This window comes from Rutidosis leptorrhynchoides, chromosome 8 (genome assembly GCF_046630445.1).
Source record: "Rutidosis leptorrhynchoides isolate AG116_Rl617_1_P2 chromosome 8, CSIRO_AGI_Rlap_v1, whole genome shotgun sequence".
Lineage (NCBI taxonomy): Eukaryota > Viridiplantae > Streptophyta > Magnoliopsida > Asterales > Asteraceae > Rutidosis > Rutidosis leptorrhynchoides.
In genome coordinates, this window is record NC_092340.1 from 40,097,491 (window position 1) to 40,114,183 (window position 16,693).

The 16,693-nt window shown below is 35.0% G+C and overlaps 1 non-coding gene across 1 annotated transcript; it reads left to right on the forward strand.

The window, feature by feature from the left end:
* The first annotated feature begins 6,188 nt into the window (after nt 1-6,188).
* On the forward strand, nt 6,189-6,295 carry LOC139865267 (small nucleolar RNA R71). The gene has a single exon (XR_011764790.1). It is a non-coding gene; the product is annotated as a small nucleolar RNA R71 (small nucleolar RNA).
* The last annotated feature ends 10,398 nt before the right edge of the window (nt 6,296-16,693 follow it).

Below are 16,693 nucleotides of genomic sequence, written 5' to 3' on the forward strand. Positions count from 1 at the left end.
TCAAATCTTTAAAACATAATAAAAATGGTTGTAATTATATTTTGATCATACTTTGATATATATGTACATATTTGTATAGGTTCGTGAATCGATCCGTGACCAAGTCTTATTTTCGAGGAAGGAAATATCTGTGAAAGTGAGTTATAGTCCCACTTTTAAAATCTAATATTTTTGGGATGAGAATACATGCAGGTTTTATAAATGATTTACAAAATAGACACAAGTACGTGAAACTACATTCTATGGTTGAATTAGAATATGCCCCTTTTTATTAAGTCTGGTAATCTAAGAATTAGGAACAGACACCCTAATTGACGCGAATCCTAAAGATAGATCTATTGGGCCTAACAAACCCCATCCAAAGTACCGGATGCTTTAGTACTTCAAAATTTATATCATATCCGAAGGGTGTTCCGAAATGATGGGGATATTCTTATATATGCATCTTGTTAATGTCGGTTACCAGGTGTTCACCATATGAATGATTTTTATCTCTATGTATGGGATATGTATTGAAATATGAAATCTTGTGGTCTATTGTTACGATTTGATATATATAGGTCAAACCTATAACTCACCAACATTTTTGTTGACGTTTAAAGCATGTTTATTCTCAGGTGAACACTAAGAGCTTCCGCTGATTGCATACTAAAATAAGGACAAGATTTGGAGTCCATGTTTGTATGATATTGTGTAAAAACTGCATTCAAGAAACATATGTCGATGTAATATATTTCTATTGTAAACCATTATGTAATGGTCGTGTGTAAACAGTATATTTTAGATTATCATTATTTGATAATCTACGTAATGTTTTTAAAACCTTTATTGATAAAATAAAGGTTATGGTTGTTTTAAAAATGAATGCAGTCTTTGAAAAACGTCTCATATAGAGGTCAAAACCTCGCAACGAAATCAATTAATATGGAACGTTTATAATCAATATGAACGGGACATTTCAGATAATACCCACTTGGAGCACTACTCCCCGCACCTTGTGCTCCACTACTTCCTTCAACATTACTCGTTTCATATTCATGCCTCACCCTTTCTTCTTCTTCTCCTTCTCCTTCTCCTTCTCCTTCTCCTTCTCCTTCTCCTTCTCCTTCTCCTTCTCCTTCTTCTTCTCCTTCTCCTTCTCCTTCTCCTTCTCCTTCTCCTTCTCCTTCTTCATTTCTCCCAATAGCATTTAGATCAAACCACCTCCTCATTTGTTTGTTCGCGTCCTTCTTGAGAATCTTACCGCCCTTAAAGTCAGCATACCTAAATTTGGCCATTTCATAGGCCGTGAACCTCGAAACATCAATTCCCAAATACCTTGCCATCCGTGTCACAAAAACACCACCCACAGTACCTCTCTTCCCTTTTGTCCCAGTCTTGTCGAAAAGACAGTCAGTAATAACATGCGGGACATGGACATTCACCTTATTTGTGATTCGATCCGTGAGCCAAATGTACAAGTAGGACATCTTCTCATTGCTATGGAAACAGTAGTTGACCTTATTCGCAATGAATCGGGCTATGATATGAAGGTTATGTGTCTTAAGGGTGTTGGCTACGGTTTTACCCGGGCAGAAAGCCCCATTGCTCATTTCATGCCAAGCGGATTGAAAGTTAAATTCTTCCGTGTTGGTAGTGGGGATTCTGCAAGTCAAAAGATAGTCCCAAAAGGCATTGGTGTTGTTCCAAAACTCTGTGTAAATCCCAAAGGCCCTGATAAGTTGGAGCATGCTCATTTTTCGTTGTTGGCCGTCCAGGTTAAAGGTCATGTATTCTGGGTTAGTAATTGTTTCTACCCTGAAATTGACAATAAGGGTGGAAGTGAACTCTAAGGTTGGGACCATGTAAATGGGCTCATTATAACTAAAGATTGGAACCCAAGGGTTGATTTGCCTATTCTCATATGGAGCATTAAAAAGACCCTCAGCCTCAGCAGTCATACCGGCCTCAACAAAAAGAGACCATTCAATGCATTTCCCCGGATAGAAACTGTCATTGAGACTAAGCTCTAAGCCATCTCTAAAACGTGGGTTCAGCAAAATCTGTTGTAACCACGGGTCTGATGAAAGTCTTTGGATATCCTCTGGGATTTGTGGCATTTCCTCATCTTCAACCTCAACCTCCTGTTGAGATGGACGTTTACCCCTACCCTTAACTCCAATACTCTTTTGTCTTTTTGATCCGCTTACGTAGCCACCATGTGACTTTGTTGGTACGTTAGTCTACAAGAGAAGACAACAAGAGAAAAACATTGTGGAGAGATAAACGTTAGCACATAAACAATTTACTTTCAAAGTCCAATCATAATTTCCAAGTTGATTTCGAAAGATTCACAATTAATTTCATCATGCAAAACATGCACGTGTATATCATATATGAATAAAACAATTGCATGTAGACATGGTCAATATGTGAAATCAAACAAGACAAACAATTTGGTGAAATTTCAAGTTTTGCACAAAGTTGCAACATTTTAGCTCATGCAAGTAATTATAAATCATAAGTAGAATCAAAAGCTAAACATGCATTATATTCAACTAGTAAGCTCATCTTGGTCAAACATGGTCAACATGAATCAATTGTAAAAAGTCAACCCTAGTCAAAGCCTAATTAGTTCAAAATTCGACTAAGACAAGAGCATTCATCAAATTATATCAATTCTTCATGTTATAGCATAAATACACCGCAAACAAGCACATTATCACTAATCACATTGCTCAAATTGGTCAAACTCATTCAAAACCCTAGCTTATGAACCCTAATTTTCAATTTCAAATCATACAAGCATGAAAGATGGATTCAAAGCAAGATAATCTCGGTAGACTAACAATTAAGCATCAACAATAACAATTAACACTCCAATTTGCCTCAAAATCAAAAACCCTCAAATTGGATGAGCCCTAGAATTTCAAAGTTGAAATCTATGTAACAAAGCATGTAAATTATGTTAATAAACATCAATGTAGTCTAGATTCATTAACAATTTGACCATTAACATCATAAATCAAGCATAGTCTACGAATTAAGCATAAAGAGAAAAATGGCAAAAATCAATCAATTCATGTTAAAGAGTGAATTAAAATGATAGATTCTTACTTTTTCCATGCTAGATAATAAAGATTTGCAAGAAAATTGATGAAATTTGAAGCCTTGGGTCGATTTAGGTTGATTAGGGTTATAGATGCGCCGCTATTAGAGAGAAAATTGAAGTTGGGTGTGAAAAAATGAAGTTTTGGTCGTGCAGAATTCTTAAGTAGCAGATGCAAAAGCACCGCTTTTCAAACAGGAGCGCTGCTCCTGTCAAAACAGAAGCGTCACTTTTAAAAGAAAAGCGTCGCTCTAGGAGAACTAAAAGCGCCGCTTTTGATAACAAAAGCGTCGTTCTTGGCTACTGCTCATTTTTGACACAAAATTGCAGGTTAAAGCGCCGCTCTTGTGGAAGAAGCGTCGCTCTTGTTAATGAAAAGCACCGCTCATAGGACAAAATCGCCGCTTTTGTACCTGATTATAGTTTTTCCAATTTTAAGTTCAATTTGACCCATTCACAAACTATTTTTGACGTTTTTCGGTATACCCATATGCATGCAATACAAAAACATAAAAATGCAACTAAGAAAAGGAATATCGTACAATTCTAAACGGAATGCAATTAAAAGAAATTATATACACAATTGTTGAAAGTTTTTAACGAGTCTATCACCCGACTCCCATCCCCTTGAGATTTCAACTAATCCCGGGGTGGTAAACCTCCCTTTCCTTTGAACTAAGGGAAACATTTTCATAACCACCACCACTTAACATTGACATTAATCAATCATTCATTACCTTAGTTTCATTGATTAACTCCATAAGTTTTACTTTCTCATGTTTTGACAAATTTGACGCTAGGTGTTTTCTCAAGCGTTCAACCTTTTTGGATGAAGCCCGATGCACCTGCCCAAATAACTTTCACATAGACTTGTCAACAACGTCGTTTTGATTTTTGGCTTTACATTGAATTCCCTTGGTTAATCCCCCACTACCTTTAATTAGTAAACCTACTTGCCTTGTGCTTGCAACACATTGCATACTAGCAACAACTTGTGGTGTGCTCAATGGCATTGATGGTGTTTTAACACGTTAGGTTTTTATGCTCATACATTTCCCTTTATCCCGAAGAGTCAATTTTTCGGTCCTAAATTCATAGAAAGAGCCCGCGGTTGCTAAAAATGGCCTTCCCAAAATAAGGGATACAACCGAGTCTTCCTTTATATCAACAATAACAAAGTCAATGGGAAATTCCATGTCCCCCACCTTAAAAATTAAGTCTTCGGCGATCCCCATACTAGAGTTAATTGATTGATCAATTAATTTGACTCCCATTGTAATGGGTGAAAGGTCACCTAGGCCTAGTCTTTTGTAAACGGAATAGGGCATGAAGTTGATACTTGCTCCCAAATCGACTAAAGATGTGAGAATCTCTGAACCGTTTACATTGCATGGGATAAGGAAAGGTCCGGGATCATCCATTTTTTATGGTAGGTTACATTTCTTTAAAATTCCATCACACTCCTTTTTCAAGAAAGCAGTGGATGCTTGCTCAACATCTCCCTTTTTGGCCATGAGTGTCTTCAAAAATTTCTCATAGTTGGGCATATTCTCAAGCACCTCCGCCAAGGGGAGTTTAACATAAATATTTTCATTGTCGGATATAGTTGACTTACATTCCACATCATTTAGATGTATAGGATGTAGTGATTGAAGATGTGAGACCGGTGTCTCATTTTTCTCCTTAGTTGATGTGGTAGAAACCTCGACCTCGTCCTTTTTCACCTTCCTATTTAATAAAGTTTCGACCATTTGCTCTTTATCAACCTTTCCCAATTGAATTTGCTCAAAATCACCCTTTAACTCCTTGCATGTCGACTTGGTAGTATCCATGGACATTACACTTTTAACTTGGTAGGGAATGAAAGTTGCATCGTCCAAATCTTCCGAAAACTTGAATACCCCATAGTCGATAGTATCAATTTCTAACGCTTCAACAAAATCAAACTTGTCTCCTTCAATGTCAAACTTGAAAGCTTGAGGATATTCGGATTGGTCTTCTTTGGTTGAATCAATCGAGTTCACTTGAGCATAAGTATTGGTGGGATTTAATGAACTCGCTGGATTTTGGATTGGATTGGTAGTGTTGCTCTCGATAGGAATAACTCTAGTGTTATTTTGGTGGTTTTGTTGGTTGTTTCGGTTGTTGTTGTAATTATTTGGGTTGACTTGAGTGTTTGAAGGTAAAGTTCCTTGTGGTCTTTCGGAAACTTGATTTGACATTCTTCCAACGGTACTCTCAAGGTTTTAGAATGAAGCTTGTTGGTTTCGGAGTTGTTGCTTCAAGAGCTCTTTCTCTTTCATTAGAAAAGCTTCGGTTGATTCTACCTTCTTGATATAGTTTTGCATGATTTTTTCTAAGCTCTTCGAAGGTTGGGATTGTTGGCTGTTTTGTTGAGGTTGTTGATTGTAACCTTGGTTATTTTGTGATTAACTATAACCTTGGTTGTTTTGATAATTTGAATTTGCTTGATTGTTGTAAGGTTGGTTGTTGTAAGGTTGTTGGTTTTGGTATTGGAAGTTGTTGTTTCGGTTTTGGTTATAGTTGTTGTAATCTTGATTTCGGTTTTGGTTTGTGAATCCGGGTGGTGTATTGATTTGGTTGGTGAATGATACTTGTTTTTGATTAGGATTGTAGTAGCTTTGGTTAGATGTTCCTCTCCGTTGGTAGTTTTGATTACTCACGTAGTTCACATGAGCATCCAAATTCATGGGAATATCATCTAGATCAACATGATTGCATTGAGTAATTTGAGGACAATTCTTTGTGAGATATGGACCCTCGCATCGTTGACAACCTACTTGCATTGCAACTACCGTTTGTTGAATCTTCTTCAATTCTTTCCCAAATGTTTGAAATTGATTGTTCAAGCTTGCGAGCGTCACTTGCCCATTATCACTCTCTATTTGTGCTACATTCGTCCTTGCTAAATCTCACGATGAAGGTGCCCATTCATATGTGTTGACCGAGATATCTTCTAGCATAATTTCGGCCGCGTTTGGTGATTTGTACATAAATACCCCCGGATGAAGAATCAAGATATCGCTTCGTTAACATATTACAACCTCGATAGAATGTGTTGATATACTCCTTCTTCGTCAAACGATGCGGTGGGCAAGCTCTTAGTAGCTTCTTGAATCGTACCCATGCATCATACAAACTCTCATCACCCCGTTGTGTGAACCCATTAATCTCCATTATAAGCCGCTCTACTTTTGACGGTGGAAAGAAATGATTGATAAACTCGTTTGTTAATTCTTGAAAAGACCTTATGGAATCAGATGGTAAACTTCGTATCCAAGCTTTTGCGTCTCCTTGAAGTGTGAAGGGGAATGCCCTTAGCTTAAAAACGTCATCGGTGAAGTTTTTGGTTTTGTAAATATCACAAAGATCATTAAAGTGTTGAATATGTTCGAACGGATTTTCATCTATCAACCCATGAAAGTATGTATCCTTGATCAACGTGAAAAAGTTACCCTCGATCTTCCAATTACCCGCTTCAATTGGTTGTTTTGTAATTGTCGGTGCTATCATTTTTGGTGCAACCAATCTAGCGTTCCACATTGGCGTGTCGTTTGGATCATTCAATAATTCTTGATTAACCGGAGGACCATTAGGATTTCCCTCTTCATCGTGAATCGGATTACCGTTTGGATCCATCTCTTCTAAACAAAATGGTAAAGCTTCAAAATTCTTTCTTAATACCCTTTCTTCTCTACGATTATAAACCCCGTGCACGTGTCTTTCCAGATCAGAAAATGGTTGTGTGAATTCTTGATCCTTGTGAGACCTTGTTTTCATACACTAAATGTACCTATCCTTCAATCACAACACAAACACAAGCGGTTTTAAACACTACAATCAAGCACACACAACTAACGAGCACTTAGAACCCGGTTATTATAGCACTTTGATGTAAGTATTCTTATCAAGTTCGTCCCAAGAGACACGGTGTAAGTCAGATATTTGAAACTATCAATTGTCCCAGGGTTTGTTTGATTGTGGGGGGGGGGGGGTGGGGGTGGTTTCGATTGATATCAACTAACAACTAAAACTGCACAATTAAACAAATGTAAATTTATCAATTAAACTAGTGACAAGAAACAAGTAGTGAAGTTTTAAGACTTAAAACAAATTAACTAAGACGTGTTCACTTATCTAATTTTCTCTATGCTTGGCTTGACCCGTTTTGCCTATATTACTATCTCATTAGTTGTTGAACTATTAAATGTTTAGCATCACTACTAAACCTCAAATCAAATGATACTCCACGAATTCACATAAGCTTTATATCTTAAGATCGAGTTAAGCATGATTTGGTCATTGAGATTGAGCTTAGGTTAAAATCACTTAAAACCCCCAACTATCGAAATCACTTAAGATAATCGGCATTACTATGTTGACTAGAGGCCAATTGAAAACCAACCTAGATCAAGAACACAATCACTTGCAATTCCTAAACTAGTTGTCTAGATCACCTAAGGTGTTGAAGCACATATTGATTCACTTCTCAAATCACTAAGAGAGCTACACAACATATGTAATCAAAGTCAAGCCTAAAACTAACTCATAATAATGGATCTTTAGCCAACTCAACAACACATGATCATGTAATTCATTCAAACAACAATAATCAATTGATTTGGGGCAAACACTAGAATTAGAGATTCATAGATAAGCAAACACAAGAGATTTAGCCAATCATAGCTAAAATTAAACTAATAATAAGCATAGAAATGTAAATCATCATCATCTTCAAGTTATTACAAGTAATCAATGCTAAATATGAAAAGTAAAGTGAAGATTACAATCCAAAATGTAAAGAAGATGAAGATCTAAGCTAAACAATGATGAATCTTGAGCTAGCTTCCTTGAATCTACCCTTAAACACCAATGGATGATGAAATTAGGGTTTAGTATGTGAAATTCGGACCTTAAGCAGCTGCTCCCAAAGATGCATATGAAATATGACCTAATCTCGTTCCTTTACAGTGCTAAAAATCTGGGCTAAAACAGCGTCAGGAGCGCCGCTTTTACTTCAGGAGCGGCGCTTTTGGCTTGGTGAGGAGCGGTGCTTTTGACTTTGGAACACCGCTTTTGGCTCTGAACAAGGGCGACACTTTTGTTGAGGAGCGACGCTTTTGGCTGATCAGGAGCGACGCTTTTGACATTTAGAACGGCGCTTTTGCTCACTGAAGAAAAATGGAGACAAATCGTGCATAATAGCGCCGCTTTTCCTACTGGAACGGCGCATTTGGGCCTTCAGGAGCGGCGCTCCTACACAGGAGCGGCGCTTTTGGAGCTGTTTCCTGCACTTGTCATATTCTTAGCCAATTTTGCCCATGATTTGGTCAATTTTACAACAAATCAACTCCTTAGCCCTTAATTTACCAATTAGCTCAATAACACACTAAATAGGCTTCAAGATAGTTAAAAATCGAGCAAAGTGAGGTAGATATCGCGTCATGCCTCAAAAGCCGCTTGAAATTTCGCAAGATCTGCGAATAACTGCAGAAAATGTTGGCCTAACATACCAGCAGAATCTGAAACAATACCAGTTGATTGATGACTTGGCTGAGGTTTTTCTTATTGTTGTTGTTGTTGTTGATTCGTATGTGGCTGTGTCACATCACCACCAGCGGCAATAGGTTGAGAAGTCAGATTGATTCTAGGTTGATGTAACGACCCGCACTTTTTCGATCATTCTATACTTATAAGATTAATATTTACATAGATTAAACGTTACCAACATGATAAGCAATCCAAATTGATGAGATTTATATTTCCGAAAAGAGTTCTACACAACGTTTGACCGTCTAGTTTGACCGATGATATCACGAACTATACAATATATGATAATTATACGTTTGTGTATATATATATGTATATATACATATTTAACATGATTAATGAATGTTTTAATACCTCATTTTATATTAATAACAATAAGTTACAAGTATATTTTGAAACTACTAACTTAAGTTTTCAAAACGATAACTATACGTAACGTTATTTGACATAAATACTTAAGACTTATAATGTTTATACATATATCGTATAAGTAATGTATTTAATCACTTTTAAGAACTTAAATACATAAAATCATATAAGTTTATTCACAAAAGATAGCTATATTTAAATCCTCATTCCATTTTTCACAAAATTTCTATACGTATACCTAGAGTATTTGTACTCGTATCATACCAAGCTTCTATACGTATTTACTATTGGTATATACACATCAAATCACCACCTAACCAGCCCTTATTCATGCCTTATGTATAAGGTAATTACTTTTGAATCATTGCAAGACTAATTACAAAAATACAAACTAAAATTTTGTCATGTTATCCTTAAAGATCACATTTTTAGGAGTATATATGTATCATCATTTTGATCCATTTTTACTACCATTTTCTTATCAAAAACACACACTCTTTCTTACTCTCTAAACTCCATAACAATCCAGCAAATAACCAAGAAGATCTAGCCATAAAAACCATACTAAAACACCATAAGAAAACTCTTACAAAAACACTTCAAGAAAACCTTCCAAGAACACCAACTTACTTCCAATCTTTCATCCACTTCTATCACCCTTTTGATTCTAGCTTCTTACTCCTCTTTTACAGCAAACTTATCCAAGGAACTTGAGGTAGAATCTATGTTCATAATCTTATTCAATTCATATATATATAGCTATCTTATTTTGTGGTACAAAAGTTTAACAACAAGAACATAGTTTGAATGTTTTCAAACTTGTTTGCAAACTAAATAGATCCTTCTAACTTAACTTTTAAAATACTTCAAGACCTGTAATATAACTTATGTATATGCTAATTTAACAAGGTAAAACTTGGTTTTTCAAAGTATAAGTATTTTTAGAAAAATGGTCATTAAATGATTTTAAAAATGTTTAACTTCATATGTTTCACTAATGTTTCACTTATGCCGTATGATTTTGAATACAAACCAATGTATTTACAGTTCATAGTCTTAAAGAAGAACTCGATCCAAGAAGATGGCAATTTGAATCAACGAAAACGGATTTGTAACGAAGAAACTATGACCGAAACAAAATTGGTTATCCTAGATCATTTCAACTACGGGATCAATTGGAAAAAATGATATAAATCACATATTTCTAAGATAACATGATATTTTATATATATGTACTTATAATTCAATTTTATATGGTTCAGAATCACCCGTAAACAACACGAGAAGATTAATCATAAGATCCCATGATTGTACGCAACACGTCATTTGACAACACCGGTACTTTATGTACGCAACACGTCATTTGACAACACCGGTACCATGGGTCAAGATTAATCTCGACCAATACATATACGATGGGGTTTTATTTATTTCGTTGGGGGTTTTGTTTATTGCGGGTATATTAAACATCTAAAAATGAACCATTAAAAATTGAATTACTAACATCGGAATGCTAACTACGGACTAAGGAAATATTCAAAATATTAAAAGTATAACAAGTATATATATATATAACGTTTGTTTTAAAATGAAAACATATTGATATATTATATATGGATAGGTTCGTGATATCAACCGGAAGACCGAGTCAAAATATATATATCATCAAGACAAGAGTGAGTATATAGTCCCACTTTTAAACTCTAAATATTTCGGGATGAGAATACATGTATTTTATGTTTTACGATATGGACACAAGTAACTGAAAAATATGTTCTACGTTGAGTTGTACCACTGGCATACTTCCCTGTAGCTTGGTAACTAATATTTACAGCGGTATTGTAAACGCGAATCCTGTTGATAGATCTATCGGGCCTGACAACCCCAACCGGACTGGACGACCAGTATTCAACGGTTGCACAGTACTTCGTTTTGTGACTACACTTGGTACGGTGTAGTAAGATTTCATATTAAAGGGAATATGCGACGTGAAAATGTTAAGTATGGTTACCAAGTGCTCAACCACTTAGAATATTTTTATTGAAATGTTTATATACGAAATCTTGTGGTCTATATATATATATTGCTGCGCACTAAACCTATATCTCACCAACTTTATGTTGACGTTTTTAAACATGTTTATTCTCAGGTGATAATTAAAGCTTCCGCCGCATTATGTTGAATCTAAGCAGGATCATGCGTACTCATATTTGTGTCAAAAATAAAACTGCATATCCGAGGACGTGTGTTGTAAAATATGCTAGAAATCGTGTTGTTATTATCATTTGTAAAGTTTGTAAGTCGAAGATTATCGTTAAACGATAATCATCTTTTTTTATTGTCTAAAGCTTGTAACAAAAATAATGGTTTGGTTTGTAATGTATAATATATGCAGTTTTCCTTTTTAAAAATGTCGCATATAGAGGTCAATACCTCGCAATGAAATCATACGTTATCTAACACGTTCTTATGGTTAAGGACGGGTTATGACAGTTGAGATCTAGTAGCAGAAGATGATCCTCCCTCTCTGTCTGAAACTTTGATCCTCAAACACTTTTATCTTTGTTCAGTAGACACACTAGGAGTTTCAGCTAGTTTTCGTTTCATCAACTCCACTTGAGTTGCATCTACCCCTGCAGTCTCATCCTCATCTCAGTTGACTAGCAGTTTGTTTGGGAGGAGGCTGATTCACTTCTTGGTCACCACCAATCACCTTAATATCAGTCTCAACACCAGACGTGTTGTTTTCATGTCGACAAGCCAAACCTCCTGGGCAGACATAATCAGGGTTAATCAAATGACCAATCAACCGTTTTTTCGGGATTTCAGGAACACCCGTTCTCTGTTGCATGAATCGATGGAACAACTGATCATTTAGGTGTTGTTGCTTGATTTCATCTTGAGGGATCTTTGCAAGTCCCCGGACCTGTTTGTTTAGCATTATCTGCATGAATCGAGGAAACATGAGATGACTTTTTCTCTTCAAATTCAGCAACATACCATCGAAGATAACTCCAGAAAAGTTGAACTCAGCATTGAGAACCAACGCAAGAAACATAGAACTGTATTTCTCTGTCATCTCCTCAAAATCACCCTTCATCGGGCCCAAGCACGTTAAAAAGCACATATGTTAGATAACGATATTGTCGGCTGAACTTGGTGTGCTTAACAGCCTTAGTAATATCACTTGTATACCCACATCTTAATAAACACTGTGACGATCGCTCCAAATCCATATGGACAATACGTCATTCATTGATTTCATTGCGAGGTATTTGACCTCTATATGATACGTTTTGTAAACATTGCATTCTTTTAAAAAGGCACACCATAAATGAATATTTAAATCAAAGGTTTTCGACATATGATAATTTCTACATATATACAATCACTGTAAATAATAGTTTACAATAGTACTTCCGTTGACAATGCAGTCAAAATAAGATACATGGTGATGATTTGGTGAATGCAACGTTTCCTTGAAAAATATGCCATGTATGACTCCATGCACATAGCTTGTCTAACATATAAGCAAACAGCGGAAGACTTCTAGGGAACCTGAGAATAAACATGCTAACAAGTGTCAACACAAAGGTTGGTGAGTTCATAGTTTTAGTGTTTCGCATAATCTGTATATAAAAGTGGATCACAAGATTTCAGTTGTTTCATCCAGAAACGTTTATCAATAGATTATATAAAAGTGGATCAGAAGATTTCAGTTGTTTCATCCAGAAACGTTTATCAAAATATTCTACGAAATTGAGCACCCTGGTAACTAAACTTTAACGTATATATAATTTGTACCCTTTGTATAATCATCTTAATAATACACGCAAACCAACGTGTACGCTTCTCAAATAGCATACGTCCGTTAAAAGGCTAGCGCTCTAGCTCGGACGGGGATGTCAAGCCCTATGGATCCATATATAACTACTCGCGCCCACCAGTTCTTATAACTGGCAGTTACTAGTTACCAAAGCTAAGGGATTTTCGGTTCAAACTCGGTGTAGAATTTAGTATGTACTTGTATCCATTGCGTTTAAAATAGAGTGCATGTATTCTCAGCCCAAAAATATAGATTGCAAAAGCAATTAAAAAGGGAGCAATGAAACTCACACATATAAATATTGTATATCGGTTAATAAAGCATTTGCATGTATTCTCAGCCCAAAAATGTAGAGAGTAAAAGGGATCATATGAAACTCACGCATATAAATATTGTAAATCAGTTAATAAAGCATTTGCATGTATTCTCAGCCCAAAAATGTAGAGAGTAAAAGGGATCTTATGAAACTCACACAAAATCAGTTTTAGTATTTGTATCCATTTAGTAAAACAATTTATAAAACTGCGCATGTATTCTCAGCCCAAAAATATATGTAAAAAGGGATCAAATGAACTCACGCATATAAATATTGTAAATCAGTTAGTAAAGCATTTGCATGTATTCTCAGCCCAAAAATGTAGAGAGTAAAAGGGATCATATGAAACTCACTGTTTAATATTGATATACAATATTGCAGGAAAGCACGTAGACGCATCGGAGATGATAAACACGAGGTTTGCTTCACAAAAATACCCCCGAACATTACCCATAACCTCCTTGGTAATAACCCATATTTTCCTTAACTCTATCCCGCTTGAAAACATATTTTGAAAGTGACACGCTCATGACCTCGTCGTAGTATTTTAGGTATAATACTAATAATAATAGATTAATATTAATCTTAATAATAATAATAATAATAATAATAATAATAATAATAATAATAATAATAATAAATAATATTACGGAGTATATATATATTTGTGTATGTGTGTGATTTAAATCGAGCGAAAACACTGGAATTTATAGATGTGGCCTGAAATCTGGAGTCATGCGACTCGCATGGAAATGGCCTTCTGGCCATGCGACTCGCATGAGGACCAGGGACAGCTCACATTGTTTTTGTCCTAACATTTGTCGACATAATAAAATATAAATATAATATATATAATTTAAATTAATTAATTATATATTATATTAAATTCACGTGCATAGTTGACTTGTAATTTTTGTTCCGATAAGTCGTACGTTGTCACTCGACTTATGTCCCGGTTCCGGTTTTTCGAACGCCCTTTCGTACGCTGAGAAAACTTGTACTTTACGTTTCGTGAATCGTACCTTTGTCAAAATATAGTCTTAAATCATCCATAAAATATACCACTGTAGCAAAGTTATTGTAGCAAAGTCAATTTTTACTGTAGCAATTCACTGTAGCAGAGTCAATTTCATTGTAGCAAATAGTGATTTTCAAAAACACTGTAGCATTTTGAGTAATGTGGCAATTTGAAAACACTGTAACAAATTAGTGTTTAACTGGTTCATCTTAAACGCTTTAGTTAACTTATCTAAATATCAATCGAATCAATAAACGAATGTTACTATCGTTTACTAAATAACTTGAAATCATATATATTCAAATAGATATATAAACCAATAAGTTTAATGTATGGTATCATGCAATTAAAACTTTGTTACGTTTTCAAGTTATAGTATATATATGTATCTATTTACATATAATGGTTCGCGAATCGTTGAGAACAACCGAAGGGTAATTGAATAGTTCAAAATTTTGAGATTTAACTTCATAGGCTTTGCTTATCGTGTCGAAATCATTAATCATTTAAGATTAAGTTTAAATTTAGTCGAAATTTCCGGGTCATCACAGTACCTACCCGTTAAAGAAATTTCGTCCCGAAATTTGAGTGAGGTCGTCATGGCTAACAATAAAAATGTTTTCATGCCGTATATGTGTAGATAAATAGAGTTTTATCACCGTTAAATAATATGGATAAAACAATCCGATTTTTCGAAGCGTATGAGAGAAGTTATCGTAAAAGAGTAAAATGAAGAATAGAGATTTGTCTTAACTCTTGACGTATTAATGATTGATTTCCATAATTTAAGGAATAGAAAATCTTCATAATCTAAATAAGATTTGATTCTTCGGAATTTAAGGAAATTAAGATTTCTTTTGATTAAATGCGTAATTTGCTTCGATTGCTATGTTTGATATTTCGCTATAAATTGACCTCTCCCGTTTCATTATTTTCATCACTCTTACATCTTCTTCCTCATTTCCTATTTTCAAAAGATTGTAAAAAAATGCTTCATCCAGTTCTGATTCTTGATATACTCCTAACTTTCATATCTGTCATTCTTCTTTTTCATCTACCACCGGAGGAAGTTATTTTCTTCTACCATTACCTTGGGGTTATAGTATTTTTCATTCTCCCGTGTCTTTATATTGCTATACGCATTGATATACACGGTTTGTAATTTCTGGGTAGTTGTTGGGTTTTATATCTTCCCTTATATTTCGATGTCTCTGCTTCTGTCTTTCCATAATTATTGACATCCACAGTTAATACTCTCTCCAATTTACTTATATATACTCTCATTGATATTTTAAAGCTTCATGCTTTTGTTTTATCTTCCCGACTTTAAATCAAGCGAATAATGGTCCAGAATTCGTAGGTATGAATTTCGGAATGAACATAATTAATGTTTTAAAAAAAATGGTAATAGCACAATCTGACTTGTCAAATTACCAGAATACCTCGAAAAAGACCGAATCATTAAGAAAATATTTTCTTGATAGTTTAGAGGTTAAATAGAACGAAAGAGTTATGTAATATGGTTTATAATGAGGGTATGATCTGTGAACCTTTATCACGTTCCATTAGAAACTCAGCATGACTTACTGTAATATAATCACGTTGATCAAGTGTCATTATATTATACTAACTCATGCTTCAGTTCCCAACACCGCTTCAAAAATATTCATATTTTAAACTCAAAGGTTTCAGAATTTAGAAACTAAAATAGTTTCTTTTATGATATAATACAGATAGCGCGAAGAGATGAATGATTTCAGATAAGAATGCTTATGAAAATATCTTCAGAAATATCGAGAATATTTATAATAAAAGATACGATGATATCTTAGAATTTCTAATATCGAAGAATGATGAAGAAGATTTGTTCGTAACGGATTTTGAGTTAGTAGCAAGGTATTCGTTAATGACTTCAGCAGATACTGAATCATTTGTATTCTTTGAAGGCAGGTTTAGTCTTTGTGATTTATCCACAGCCCTCCTTCATACTTTGCTCAATCCGTTTTCCAGTTTCAAACCTTCTCTTTTTCTCAGCTTTACCACCATACTATTCTTTATCATCAAACTTTTGACTGTTAAGGTCGTTTACAGTTTTTGCTGCTTCATCAGCATTGTTCCAATTTCAGAGAACTAGTTTCATAGTTTGGGGTGTTTTTCGAAAACTTCACATTCGAAGTATGTAATTCGAGGAGGTAGACGTTATATGTACACATATAACTGTTGGCGTAGACGTGCTGCAAGATTTCAAAATACTGATTGCAAATTCCCGATAGTTGGAACGGCAACTATTGTTACAAGATGTGGATGAGTACATGATAGGGTTTCAATGTATATATAGTAATTTCCGGAGAGATTCAAATAGCAGAGTGACGGAGTCGCTGGTACATTTACTGCTAATATGGTGGAACATAAAAGGTTCCCCAGTAACAAAAACGTATATGCCAAAGTTACAAGTCTGAAAGGTCGTCGTTGACTGATTGAACGATTGATAATACTGGATACTTT